We start from the raw sequence: 14687 nt of genomic DNA, 5'->3' as shown, positions 1-14687 counted from the left end.
ATTCCATGCACGGGCATACCTGTTCATGGCGATCGCCGGAAAGTGACGATACTCATTATTGGCTGGACTGCGGTTCCAAACTGTGCCCGGTCGACAGAGAGTCGCACAAATCAAATCCAAGTCAAAATCCTCAGCAGTCTTTTCATTCCAATTCTCCTCCTCAGGCTTCCTCTCTCGCTGTCCAATCACACGGTGAATCGCCGCAGAATGATAATCAACCGTCAGCCCACGAACTACAGAAAACCCATTCTTTTCAGCCTTCGCATTTGCGTAGAACTCGCGAACCACACTCATCGGTACTGCTTCGGGTGACTCACAAAAAGCTATCCACCCCTTCTCTGCAATCATGGGTAACAACTCACCATCCCTCCCTGATGGTAAAAACCCCCTCTCCTTCAGAATCGGCTTCCCCAACAGCCTAGTGTACTCCTCCTCCGCAGCTCTGTCAGTTAACCGAGGCCTTGCAACAGTACCCCTTGATGAATCAGCAGTAGGAACTGTGCTGCTGCTGTCAATAGTGCGTGCTCTCTTGGGTGCCATTGATTTGTGAATAAAAGTGTGTAAGAACTGATTTTTGATGTTTATGAGAGGGTTTAAGTGTAGGAAGTTTGTGGGAGATATGTGGGATAGGTGTATGTATATATAGGGTGTGGAGTAGGTTAAATTAGATTAGGAGTGGGGTTGAGGGATAAAATCATGGGGTAATGGGAAAAGAATTCGTGGGTTTATGGGCTGTGATGGGTTTTTGTGTTTTTTTTTTTTTCTGAACTGTAAAAAATTTTCTGGAACTCGAACCCTGCGCGGCCGCTCAGAATTTCTGCGCGGGCGCGCAGAGGGTCTCTGGAAAAAAAAATTTCAGCCCCTTTTTTCTGATTTTTTTTGTGTTTTTGGATAGGTTATTAACTTCTAAGGGGTCCTGTAACAACAATTCATGGGTTGCCTCTCATGCAGCGCTTCTTTTTCGTCATTAGCTTGACGTTCCGTACCTTTCTCAAGTAGTCAACAAAATGGCACTAACCACCTCTCGGTTTGCCATGTCCCCATAATAGTGCTTCAACCGCTGACCGTTAACCTTGAATGCTTGGTCCGAATCATTCTCAAAAATTTCCACCGCTCCATGTGGAAACACAGTTTTGACAATAAAAGGTCCAGACCACCTTGATTTTAACTTCCCAGGAAAAAGTCGGAGCCGAGAGTTGAATAACAGAACTTGTTGCCCTGGCACAAATAACTTAGGATGTAGCTTCCTATCGTGCCACCTCTTCACCTTTTCCTTATACATTTTGTTATTCTCGTATGCTTGAAGTCGAAATTCATCAAGTTCATTAAGCTGAAGCATTCTTTTCTTACCAGCTGCCTCTAAATCCAGGTTCAATTTCTTCAATGCCCAGTAGGCCTTATGCTCAAGCTCCGCCGGTAGATGACATCCCTTACCGTACACCAACTGAAACGGTGACATCCCAAGTGGAGTTTTGTATGCTGTTCTGTAAGTCCAAACAGCTTCATCGAGCTTTAAAGACCAATCCTTCCTTGACGGACAAACAACCTTCTCTAGAATGCGCTTTATCTCTCTGTTAGACACTTCCGCTTGACCATTTGTTTGCGGATGATAGGCAGTAGCTACTCGATGATTCATATTATAACGCTGCATCATAGAAGTGAACTTACGGTTGCAAAAATGCGATCCTTCATCACTTATGATTACCCGAGGCGTTCCAAACCTTGTGAAAATTTGCTTATGAAGAAAATTTAGCACTGCCTTTGCATCATTTGTCGGTAAAGCTTTAACTTCGACCCATTTTGAGACATAATCGACTGCCAGCAAGATGTACTAATTATTGCAAGATGAGATAAAAGGCCCCATGAAATCGATTCCCCACACATCAAAGACCTCGACTTCAAGCATCACATTTAATGGCATCTCATCCTTCCTTGACAAATTTCCCACTCTTTGGCAATGATCACACCTTAAAACAAACTGATGAGCATCCTTGAACAAAGTAGGCCAGAAAAAACCTGCTTGCAGAATACGAGCTGCCGTCTTCTCACCTCCATAGTGTCCACCATAAACCGTGGAATGGTAGTCTCGTAATATCCCCTCCGTCTCACAGAACGGGATACATCTCCTGATGATCTGGTCAGCTCCCTGTCTAAACAAATATGGTTCATCCCACATATACCACTTCACCTCATGCAGAAACTTCTTCTTTTGAGCGGATGTCAAATTAAGCGGCATTATATTGCTGACAAGATAGTTTACAATATCTGCAAACCATGGTTCTTCCTCCTGAATTGCAAACAACTGCTCATCCGAAAAAGATTCATTGATTAACGTCCTATCTTGTGAAGTAGAATCGGGATTCTCCAACCTAGAGAGATGGTCAGCTACTTGATTCTCAGTACCTTTTCTATCTTTGATCTCTAACTCAAATTCTTGAAGTAAAAGCACCCAACGAATGAGTCTCGGCTTCGAATCCTTCTTAGAAACCAGATAGCGAATAGCTGCATGATCAGTGAATACTGTTACTTTTGTACCAAGCAGATAAGATCGAAATTTCTCAAAGCCAAAGACTATAGCCAAAAGCTCCTTCTCAGTAGCGGTGTAGTTCAATTGGGCCCCATTTAAAGTCTTACTCGCATAGTAGACCACATGGAAGAGATTTTTCTTGCGCTGTCCCAGAACTGCACCTACCGTATAGTCACTCGCATCACACATCATCTCAAACGGTTCTGTCCAATCTGGTGCTGTAATAACTGGTGCCGTGATCAAACTCTCCTTGAGAGTCTCGAATGCTGCCAAACATTCATCATCAAATTTAAAAGGCACATCTTTCTCAAGTAAATTGCACAACGGCTTAGATATCTTTGAAAAGTCCTTGATGAATCGCCGATAAAAACCCGCATGACCGAGAAAACTGCGGATTCCTTTCACCGAATTAGGTGGGGGAAGATTTTCAATGACTCCCACCTTGGCCTTGTCCACCTCCAGACCTTTGCTAGAGACCTTATGCCCAAGGATAATGCCTTCACGCACCATAAAATGACATTTCTCCCAATTAAGCACCAAATTAGTTTCCACGCATCTTTTGAGTACGGCGCGCAGATTATTCAAACATTCATCATATGAGTGTCCAAAGACGGAGAAGTCATCCATGAACACTTCGACGTTATTTCCAATCATGTCAGAGAATATAGCCATCATACATCTCTGAAAGGTGGCCGGGGCGCCACATAACCCAAACGAAACTCTTCGAAAAGCAAATGTGCCAAATGGACAAGTGAAGGTAGTCTTTTCCTGATCCTTTGGTGCAATACAAATCTGATTATACCCGGAATAATCATCCAGAAGACAAAAATACTCATGTCCCGCCAATCTGTCAAGCATTTGATCAATGAATGGGAGAGGGAAGTGATCCTTCCTTGTGGCTTTGTTCAATTTTCTATAATCCATGCATACTCTCCATCCTGTAACTGTTCGAGTAGGGATGAGCTCATTCTTTTCATTTGTGACCACAGTGATACCTCATTTCTTAGGTACACATTGCACGGGGCTCACCCACGAGCTGTCAGAAATAGGATAAATGATGCCTGCATCTAGCCATTTCAGAATTTCTTTCTTCACCACCTCCTTCATGATCGGGTTCAGTCTTCGCTGCTGTTCCACAGTTGGCTTACTACCTTCCTCTAACAGAATTTTATGCATATAATATGAAGGACTTATCCCCTTGATGTCTGTTATGGTCCATCCTATAGCCGATTTGAATTCTCTCAAAATCCTTAAGAGCTTGTCTTCCTCACTACCTGAAAGGTCAGCTGAAATAATAACAGGTAATGTAGATGAATCACCTAAAAAAGCATACCTCAAGTGTTCAGGTAATGGTTTGAGCTCCAAGATAGGTGCTTCCTCTATTGATGGTTTGAGCTTCCCTTCAGCATTCTTAAGGTCAGAAGTACCAAGAGATTCAAATGGTATGTCGAGCTTTCGCTGCCATGGAGAAGCGTTCAGATATTGTAATTGCTCGTTGCTATCTTCATCATCACTGTCAAATTCCCCCACTAAGGCCTTTTCCAATGCATCAGACATTAGCATGTGATCGAGTTCCGAAGTAACCGCAGAATCAATCACATCCACTTTTAAGCACTCCTCATCTTCTGTAGGGAATTTCATTTCCTTGAATACGTTGAAGGTCACATCCTGATCTTGGACCCGCATAGTAAGTTCCCCTTTTTGCACATCTATCAAGGTACGGCCAGTAGCCAAGAAAGGTCTCCCCAAGATTATGGGAATCTTCTTATCTTCCTCAAAATCCAGAATAACAAAATCAGCAGGAAAGAAGAGCTTATCCACCTTGACGAGCACATCCTCAACTATGCCCCTTGGGTAAGTAATGGAACGGTCAGCCAATTGTAGCGACATGTATGTGGGTTTTGGATCAGGCAGATCCAGCTTTTTAAAGATCGACAACGGCATCAGATTAATGCTTGCTCCCAAATCACAAAGGCACTTGTCAAAAGTTAGATTGCCAATGGTGCAAGGAATGGTGAAGCTTCTTGGATCTTTCAGTTTTGGTGGTAACTTTTACTGCAGAACAGCGCTGCATTCTTCCGTGAGAGCAACGGTTTCAAGGTCATCCAGTTTCACCTTCCTTGAAAGAATAGTCTTCATAAACTTCGCATAACTAGGCATTTATTCCAGAGCTTCAGCGAAAGGTATATTGATGTGAAGTTTCTTGAACACCTCCAGAAACTTCCCGAACTGTCTATCCAGCTTTTGTTGCTGCAATCTCTTAGGAAAAGGTGGTGGAGGATAGAGCTGTTTCTCCCCTGTATTAGCCTCAGGCAGAGTGTGTTCAACAGTAGTCTTCTTTGGTTCTGCCACTTTCTCCTTTTGCTTAGATTCTTCATCTCTAACTTCAGCTTCGACTTCTTTTGCCTTTTCAGCATCAGCTACTTTTCCAGACCTTAAGGTAATAGCCTTGACTTGCTCTTTAGCTTCCTTCCTGCCTGGTACTTCCGTGTCACTGGAAAGAGTGCCAGGTTGACGATTGAGCACTGCATTGGCTAATTGACCGATTTGATTTTCCAAGGTCTTGATAGAAACCGCCTGACTCTTGCACAACAGCTTAAGTTCCTCAAAATCAGCACTAGTAGGTGCAGCTGCACTTCCCTGTTGGGGATATGATTGTCTTGTAGCATACTGCTGTGGTTGCTGGAATCCAGGTGGGTTAAACTGTTTACTCACTCCTTGCTGATATGGTGGCTGAATAGCATTCTGATTATTTCCCCAGCTGAAATTTGGATGATTTCTGTTGTTAGGATGATAGGTCGCTGGCACAGGCTGCTGTTGTCGCTGATAATTATTCACATACTGAACAGATTCGTTGACAAGAGAACACTGATCCGTAGCATGAGAACCTGCACAAAGCTCACAAACCATAGCTATTTGATTAACTCCATACGTAGCCAAAGAATCAACCTTCATTGATAGCGCTTGGAGCTGGGCTGCAATAGCGGTGGCTGCATCAACTTCCAGAATACCTGCTACCTTGCCTGATGTCATCCTCTGAGTTGGGTTTTGATGCTCATTTGCAGCCATCGTCTCGATAAGATTGTACGCCTCAGTATAGCTTTTAGCCCATAAGGCGCCTCCAGCTGCTGCATCGAGCATGGGCCGAGATTGGGCCCCCAAACCATTATAAAAACCAGTGATTACCATCCAATCCGGCATTCCATGATGTGGACATTTTCTCAACATTTCCTTGTAGCGTTCCCAAGCCTCGCACATAGATTCTGTAGGTTGCTGCGCAAACTGAGTAAGAGCACTCCTCATAGCAGCAGTCTTTGCCATTGGATAAAACTTCACCAGAAACTTTTGCGCAAGATCTTGCCACGTAGTGATGGACCCGGCTGGTTCAGAATGTAACCAGTCTTTAGCCTTATCCCTCAGTGAGAATGGGAAAAGCCTCAACTTGATAGCCTCATCAGTCACGCCATTATACTTAAAAGTGATGCAGATCTCGACAAAATTCCTTATGTGCATGTTGGGGTCTTTAGTTGCCGCTCCTCCAAAAGAAACAGAATTCTGCACCATCTGAATAGTGCCCAGCTTGATCTCAAAGGTGTTAGCTTGAATAGCCGGATGAAGGATGCTTGACTGAATGTCATCAATTTTAGGCCGAGAAAAATCCATAAGAGCTGGATCAGCTTGAACAATACGATCTCCCATGTTTACTGGTTCTTTTTGCTCAGTTCCTGAATCCGAATCCTCAAAATCTAACTTCTCCGGAGTATCAAGAACTTCGTTTTTCTCTTCAGCTGTATCTAAGGTCCTCTTGCGAGCACGAGAACGAGTTTGCATAAATGCTTGCTAAAGTACCTGAAACACAACTGAAAAGAGTAAGTAACTACTATGTCCTAATCACTGAGTCCTAATGACCAATGATGGTAAGTACATAAACTAAACAAATACGCCGAGTCCCCGGCAGCGACGCCAAAAACTTGTTAGGGCGAAATCACGCACTAATATTCACGCAAGTATACGCGTTCGCAAGTAATATAGAATACTTTCTAGTTCGTTCCCTCAGAGACTCAGACTAAGTTATTGTCTAATTAAACTCACTCACCAATGTATGATTACTTCTCAATGTTAAGATAATAACACTTAAAATTGTTGATTAAATATTAACTATAATTAACTACTTAATTAACCACTTAACTAACACTTCAATTTATCAATAATAAAACACTCATGAGATCACAACTTCATTATTACTTCCTTCTATAGCCATTGTTATTACCTTTAGCATGTGACAGTGATGACATTAATCGAATAACACGAAACTGATAAAAGCCAACTTTCATTGTACTAATACCATTCTATCAAACATCCACAATTAAGATAGAAGTTGAATAGTCATCAATTATGTTGAGTTCCTATATGTCTACAGAAATTGACAACACAACGATTTAAGCACAAGTTATCCCTTTTGATTACATAGGGCAAATAAAACTGTTAGAATTACCCACTAATCATGCACAACGTACATGAAATTATGCTAGCATGGCAAGTTCTAAATCTCAAGATCCACCGTCGCTTCACAAGAGATTAACACCCTATCTTATATGTTCGCGACGCACATAAAACGAATACGCACAACCAATACTAGATATCATGCAATCATCACACACTAAAGTATTAAACAATTAACTAAAGAATTCCACAATAAATCCGTTGCAACCCCATGATCACGATTAGCCCATAATAGAACTTATCACCATCATGGGTTCATATGAAATCATGATAAACAACACAAGAAAATAATAACTAAACTAATTATATTAAAACAGAGTACGTCACAAGAGTAAATAAGTCAAAGCAAGAAAACTAGCATCCAACGTTACAACGAAACAAGAATCACAAGAATATATGCTTCCTCCTTCGTTGCGGTGTGCTAAATCTGTCTTCTTCCTTATCTCCTTCGCTTCTTGCGCAAAACACAATCTAAAACATAATCTCTTTTCTCTTCTCTATGAAAACGTCTCAAATCTACTTATATAATAGTCCCATAAAACTCAGATTACATAGAAGTTGGAAGCCAAACAGAAGTAGAAGTCTAAAATAATTCAGCTTTTTCCCCGACCCTGTGCGGCCGCTCAGCATTTCTGCGCGGGCGCGCAAGGCTGCTGCGCGGCCGCTCAGCATTGCTGCGCAGGCGCGCAGGACCCTACTGGAAAAATTCCAGGTTTGCTCCGTTTCTTCGCCGTAATCTGCCCGTTCTTTTCCTCTCTCAATGGTGAACACATGCCAAGGCTTATTCTTGATGATTCCTCCTCCGAAATGCAACTAATACCCTGAAATGCATAAACACTAGAAAAACGCATCAAATACACAAAATACTTGATTTCAAGACACCAATTTAAGCCATTTTAAGACGTTCTAAGTGGTATAAAATGCCACTTATCAGTTGCCCTCCACTTTCTCCAGATAAATCTGCAAGTGGAGAATCCCGTGAGGGAGCCAGAGGTGTTTGATCTGGGAGGGGAGAAAATGACTCTATTAAGGGTGGCTGAGAGTCAGATTTTCCCTCAGAAGCATGTGACTGCTCTTCTGCCGTAACTATGGCAGGCACTGTAACAGACTCTATGTGCACTCCTCGCTCTGTGTCCTGAGTATCATCTGTGGGTATGTATGGTTCCATTGTGAGTAATGGAATTGTGCTTGACTCAGTACAAGATGCTATGGCCCTATGACGAATTTCAATATATTCATCCTGTTGAGAGAATGTCTCTAGTAACTGTTCATTGGCCATTTCAAAGTCCATGTCCTGTTGGGAGGACAAGGATGGGCTTTCAGATGCCTCAGTATAAGTTCTTCTTTTCTTTGGAGGAGGCAGAGCTGAGGGTTCACTCACATTTAACAATACACTATTTCCTATTAATCTTCTGGGTAACATTTTAGACAGTGGGGGAGAGGTTGAGATAGAATGTGACTCTGTGTTTGGCTCTATGACCTGGGATTGAAGCTGTGGTTCTACAACTTCATTATCAGCCCTATTAACCACTGGGGGTCTTTCAACAGAAGTAGGAATGGAGTGAGAGTGAGGAATTACTACCTGTAATGGAAGAGCATCTGATGTTGGAGGAGCCTGGGTGGCTTGAACCACTGGAGGTTGAGGTTGCTGTTCATGACCAGGAAGATTGAAAATAGGTAAAGGAATATAAGTGGCCATGAAAGCAGATACAAGTACTGGAACTTGCATGAATTTAAAGGTTGTGTCTTGGCGGGTATAAATCTTTTTGCTTACTGGAGGGGGTTCGGTTACTGCAGAGTTAGCAAAAAGGGCTTTGTGTTCAGGTGTGAGAAGATGATCTGCTATAAGCATGAGAAAACGAGCATAGTAACATGATACCCTACGATTTGTAGAATGATCACGTAAAGCAGTAGTGAGACGTCTCAAGAGAATGGGAAAAAGTAGTTTGCCAAAATTGATCCTTTGATTGAAAACAACCGCAAGACCAATATACTGCAGAGTGGAAGTGATGTTGTGAAAGTTGGATTTAGTGCAGTTGGCAAACACTTTAGAAAGTGTATCGAAGAAAATATCCCATTCAGACACCAAATTGGATTTTGAAAGTTTGGTTAAATTGATCACCCCCTGATAGTGAATAGCATGGAAAAAGTTTGTGATATCATTTTCAGAGGGTAAATTACAGAAATTGTCCAATGGAAAATTTAACGCCTGATTGATGACTGATTCATCAACTATATACTGTGTGTTTGCCACGGTGAATGAAAAAGATTTTGAATCATCGGCCACAGTAGAGGTTGTGCAAATCAGTCTAAGCAGATCGACATTTAAAATCACATTTGATTTAATAGCAGAGCTAACAATCGAATGGTCATTTAAAAATCTAATCCAAGGCTTAAATTTTTCCACATCACATTTTTCCGGATTAAAATAACCAACCTGATTATGCGCGACAATTTGGAAATTGAGAGCCATTTAAAATAATAATAAGACACACACTTTGAGAATTTTAAGAATAATATTAAGAAAATTCGAATTAATTAAATTAATTTAATAATTCGAATTAAATTAATTATAATCAAAAAATTTAGACAGGAATGTATCTCGTTAAAATTCCTAACTCACAAACACAGATTTGAAAAACCAAAAGACACAAAACAGAAATTGAAATTAAAACTAAAATACCCAAATTCAACACACACAAACTGATTTTGAAAGGGAAAAAGAAAAAAAATTGATTCGAAAAGAAAAAAAAATTTGAAAAAAATTTGGCAGCACTCCTTTATGTATATACTTGTATGTATATATATCAGGAGTGATGTATGCTGAGTAAAAACTCGAGCAAGGAAAACAACAATGGCAGTTGAATTTGATTTTGGTCGAAGAGAGAGAAGAGAGAAAAAAACTGTTGAAATTTTTTTTTTGAAAAACAAACTGCAGTGAATGAGTTATGAAACAAAACAAACACACAAAAAAAAGTTAAGTAGTATAACTGGTATGACAATCGGATTGTCATACCGATTGTCACACCAGCTTAAAGATAGGAAAAAAACGAACAAAACAAAACAAATAAAAATAAATAACTGGTATGACAATCTGATAGTCATACCGATTGCCATACCAGTACAAAATAAAACATAATAAGTCTGATATTAATTTTATTACTGGCATGACAATCAATAGTCATACCGATTGTCTTGCCAGTTATAAAATTAATCTGATTTTAAAATAACCAATCATTATTACTAAAATGACTTTCAGCAAGACAATTTCAATTATCTTGCCGATTGTCATTCTAGTATAAGATAAATTAAGTATTAACATATTTATATATACAGGTGTACTGAAATGATTTTCAGCAAGACAATTTTAATTGTCTTGCCGATTGTCATTCCAGTAGAAAGACAATTATATATTATTACAGAAAATATTTATAAAAAAAAAGACAATATTTCAGAATTAATTATTTTTATTTCAAAAATAGATTTCTGTTGAATTTTAGCAAATAAAATTTATAGAAAAATATTTTTAGAGAAAATAAAATATTCTTAGATATTTGAAGTTAACAAGTCGAGTAAATAAAACAGATAAGATAATAAAAATTCCACAGAAATAAGCAAGAAATATGATAGAATGATAAAACAAATTTACAAATGAATTTTTCATTTATGAAAAATTCATTTGTAAATTCATTCAAGAACAGATCTCAGATATTAACTAAATTAATCACTAAAACTATTCAACATGCCCAATTTACCAACTAATCTGGTAAATGTGGATTCATCAAATGGTTTAGTGAAAATATCTGCTATTTGTTCTTCTGTTGGAACAAAGAATAGTTCCACAGTACCATTCATGACGTGCTCTCTAATAAAATGATACCTGATGTCAATGTGCTTTGTCCTCGAGTGCTGCACAGGGTTGTTGGTGATGGCTATTGCACTTGTATTGTCACATAAAATAGGAATTTTGTTCAATACAGAGCCATAGTCTCGTAGCTGGTTCCTAATCCACAAGATCTGAGCACAGCAGCTTCCAGCAGCAATATATTCAGCCTCGGCCGTTGAGTTGGAAACTGTTTGTTGTTTCTTGCTGTACCATGAGACTAGCCTGCTTCCTAAGAATTGACAACTTCCTGAGGTGCTTTTCCTATCAACAACACTTCCTGCATAATCTGAATCTGTATATCCAACAAGATTAAAACCAGATTCTTTAGGGTACCAAATACCTAGATTTGGTGTTCCCTTAAGATATCTTAAGATTCGTTTAACAGCAACGAGATGAATATCTCTAGGATCCGCTTGGAACCTTGCACATAAGCATGTAGCATACATAATATCTGGTCTACTTGCAGTAAGATAGAGTAACGAGCCAATCATACCTATGTAGCTTGTGACATCTACCTTAATGGAGTTTTCACATGGTCCAAGCTTGACAGCTGTAGTTGATGGAGTCCTTGCTGATGCAGAATCCTCTAGATTGTACTTTTTGAGGAGTTCCTTGAGATACTTGGATTGACAAATAAATGTTCCATCTAACCTTTGATTTACTTGTAATCCAAGAAAGAACTTCAGCTCTCCCATCATGCTCATTTCAAACTTGTTGTGCATTAACTTAGCAAATCTCTTACAGAGATTATCATTAGTAGACCCAAATATTATATCATCCACATAGACTTGGACTAATATAGTATCATTCTTATGTTTTTTAGAAAAGAGAGTTTTGTCTATGACACCTCTAATAAAGCTATTTTCAATAAGAAATTCAGAGAGAGTGTCATACCATTTTCTTGGAGACTGTTTTAGCCCATAGATAGCCTTGAAAAGAAAGAAGACAAAATCCAAATGATTAGGATCTTCAAAACCAGGAGGTTGCTCTACATATACCTCTTCATCCAGCTTTCCATTCAGAAAGGCGCTCTTGACATCCATTTGATAAACTTTAAAGTTTGAAAATGCTGTGAATGCCAGAAATATCCTGATGGCCTCAAGTCTAGCCACTGGAGCATAGGTTTCATCATAATCAATGCCTTCAGCTTGAGAATACCCTTTTGCTACCAGTCTTGCCTTGTTTCTTGTAACCACACCATCTTCATCTAGTTTATTCCTGAATACCCACCTAGTACCAACAGCTTTCTTGTGTGTAGGTCTAGGTACTAGTTTCCAGACTTGTTGACTTTCAAACTGATTGAGCTCATCTTGCATAGCAATCACCCAATCTGGATCAGTTAGTGCTTCTTCAATCTTCTTAGGTTCCATCTCAGAAAGAAATCCTGAGAACAGACACTCATTTTGAGTAGCACGTCTAGTTCTGACTCCAACATCTGGATCACCAATAATCAACTCAAAAGGGTGAGCTTTATTCCAGACAGTCTGTCTTGGAAGATTTGATCTTGATGATTCGCCTTGAAATTCATTGTGATGTTGTGTCCTACTAGATGATCCTTCAGCATCTCCCCCTGAGTTGTTGCCATGTTGACTTGAAGATTCTCCGTCAGTAGTAGTGGTATCTCCATTGTTGCCAAAGTTTCCATCACTATTACCTTGAGTATCATCATGATTAACAGGTTCTTCACCAGCAACAACCTCAGGTTCTTGACCATGTTCTGATTCTGAATCTGACATATCATCAAACTTCAGTTTCTCAGAAGGATCTTCAGTTTGGATACTAGGGAGTTTAGTGTCATCAAATGTAACATTGACACTTTCAGTTACTTTGTGTTGATCAATGATATACACTCTGTATGATCTTCTTCCATATCCAACAAAAATACCCTCATATGCCTTTGCCTCGAACTTACCACGACGATCATCTCCATCCTTGAACACGAAGCATCTGGCACCAAATACATGAAAGTATTTGATAGAAGGTTTCTGTTCATTCAAAATCTCATAAGGAGTTTTCATGAAGTCTTTGTTGATTAGAGTTCGATTCTGAGTATAACATGCAGTATTGACAGCTTCAGCCCAAAAGTACATTGGAAGACCTGATTCACTTAACATCATTCTTGCAGCTTCAATCAATGTATGATTCTTCCTTTCTACCACTCCATTTTGCTGAGGGGTTCTAGGAGCTAAAAATTGTCTGGTAATCCCTTTGTCTGTACAGAATTCATTGAGAAGTGCATTCTTGAATTCTGTCCCATTATCTGACCTTATTGCTCTAACAGGGACGTTAGAATCTAACTCAATCATCTTGATATGATCAATCATAACTTGTGGTGTTTCATCCTTAGAGTGAAGAAATAAAACCCACGTATACTTGGAATAGTCATCAACTATCACAAGACAGTAACACTTCTTTGACATCGAAAGGACATTAACTGGTCCAAATAAATCCATGTGCAATAATTGCAGAACACCAGTTATGGAAGATGTGTTAGTGCCTCTGTGACTTGCTTTCTTTGACTTTCCTTTCTGGCAAGCCTCACATAGTCCTTCTGGAGAGAATTCCAGCTGAGGCAGACCTCTTACCAATTCTCTTTTTACAAGAGAATTTATTGTTTTACAATTGAGATGAGAAAGTCTCTTATGCCATAGCCAACTCTCATCTGACGATGCCTTTGCATAGAAACAATTGACTTCAGGATTGCTTCCAGAGTTCATGTCAGCTACGAACAGATTTCCTTTCCGGATTCCCATTAAGGAGGGTTTTTCACTTTTCTTGTGCAGAATCTGACACTTCAGCTTGTCGAATAAAACATTGTAGCCGTTGTCACAGAACTGACTAATGCTAAGCAGATTGTGTTCAAGTCCTTGCACAACATATACATTTTCAATGATAATATTTCCAGCTAGCAAAAAGCCATATCCCTCCGTTAAACCTTTGCTGTTATCTCCAAAGGTAACCACTGGGCCAGCTTTCTCAACCACATTTGATAGCAGGGCTCTATCTCCGGTCATATGTCTTGACGATCCGCTGTCAAGAATCCACACTACCGGTTGTACCTTTTTAATGCCCTGCAATACAAATGGATTAGACCTTCTTCGGAACCCAAGCTTGGCTGGGTCCGGCATATTTGTAAAATTGGCCTTTATCAGGCAAACAACATTCTTAATTTTAATATTCTCAACGTTCTCAATGACTGAACATTTGACCTTGTGAACAGCCTTGACAAATTTCTGTTTAGGCTTTGGCACAAATGTCTCCTTTCTAGCTTTAGGAGGACTAGCAGTCTTAGACCTATCATGCTTTCTATTATTCACATGCTGACGAGGAGCAGTCTTATCATTAGAAACATGCTTACCATTAAAATAAGCATACATCAGATTAAAAGCACAAGACATACAATTAGGAACACCACATGTTTTATGAGAGGGATTAACAATAGGCAACTTATGCATGGTAGACATGGCATTTATGTTATCCAACTCATGTGTGTCTGAGTTAGTCTCAGTTGCTTTCACAACCTTGACTGGAACTTTTGACACACTTGACTTGGAGACAGCTTTCTCATTAGCATTATCTTCAGCACGGATTTCTTCTTGAATAATAAATGAGGTCTCATCAAATGGTTCAGCAATTGATTCTTTATAGAGGGGTTCATCAACACCCTTAAGCACATGTGGTACTTCCCTGCCTTTAGCACAGACATGAGGAGGGGAGTTTATGCCTAATTTTCCAATAGCAGCATTGTAATCATAACCTATTTTAGATGTT

The 14687-nt window shown here is 39.7% G+C and overlaps 1 non-coding gene across 1 annotated transcript; it reads left to right on the top strand.

Annotated features, from left to right (window-relative positions):
• The first annotated feature begins 5726 nt into the window (after positions 1 to 5726).
• On the top strand, positions 5727 to 5833 carry LOC141709478 (small nucleolar RNA R71). Its single transcript, XR_012570052.1, has one exon. It is a non-coding gene; the product is annotated as a small nucleolar RNA R71 (small nucleolar RNA).
• The last annotated feature ends 8854 nt before the right edge of the window (positions 5834 to 14687 follow it).

This window comes from Apium graveolens, chromosome 2 (genome assembly GCF_009905375.1).
Source record: "Apium graveolens cultivar Ventura chromosome 2, ASM990537v1, whole genome shotgun sequence".
NCBI lineage: Eukaryota > Viridiplantae > Streptophyta > Magnoliopsida > Apiales > Apiaceae > Apium > Apium graveolens.
The sequence above is the reverse complement of the archived record's forward strand: the minus strand, read 5'-3'. Positions and strand labels throughout refer to the sequence as shown.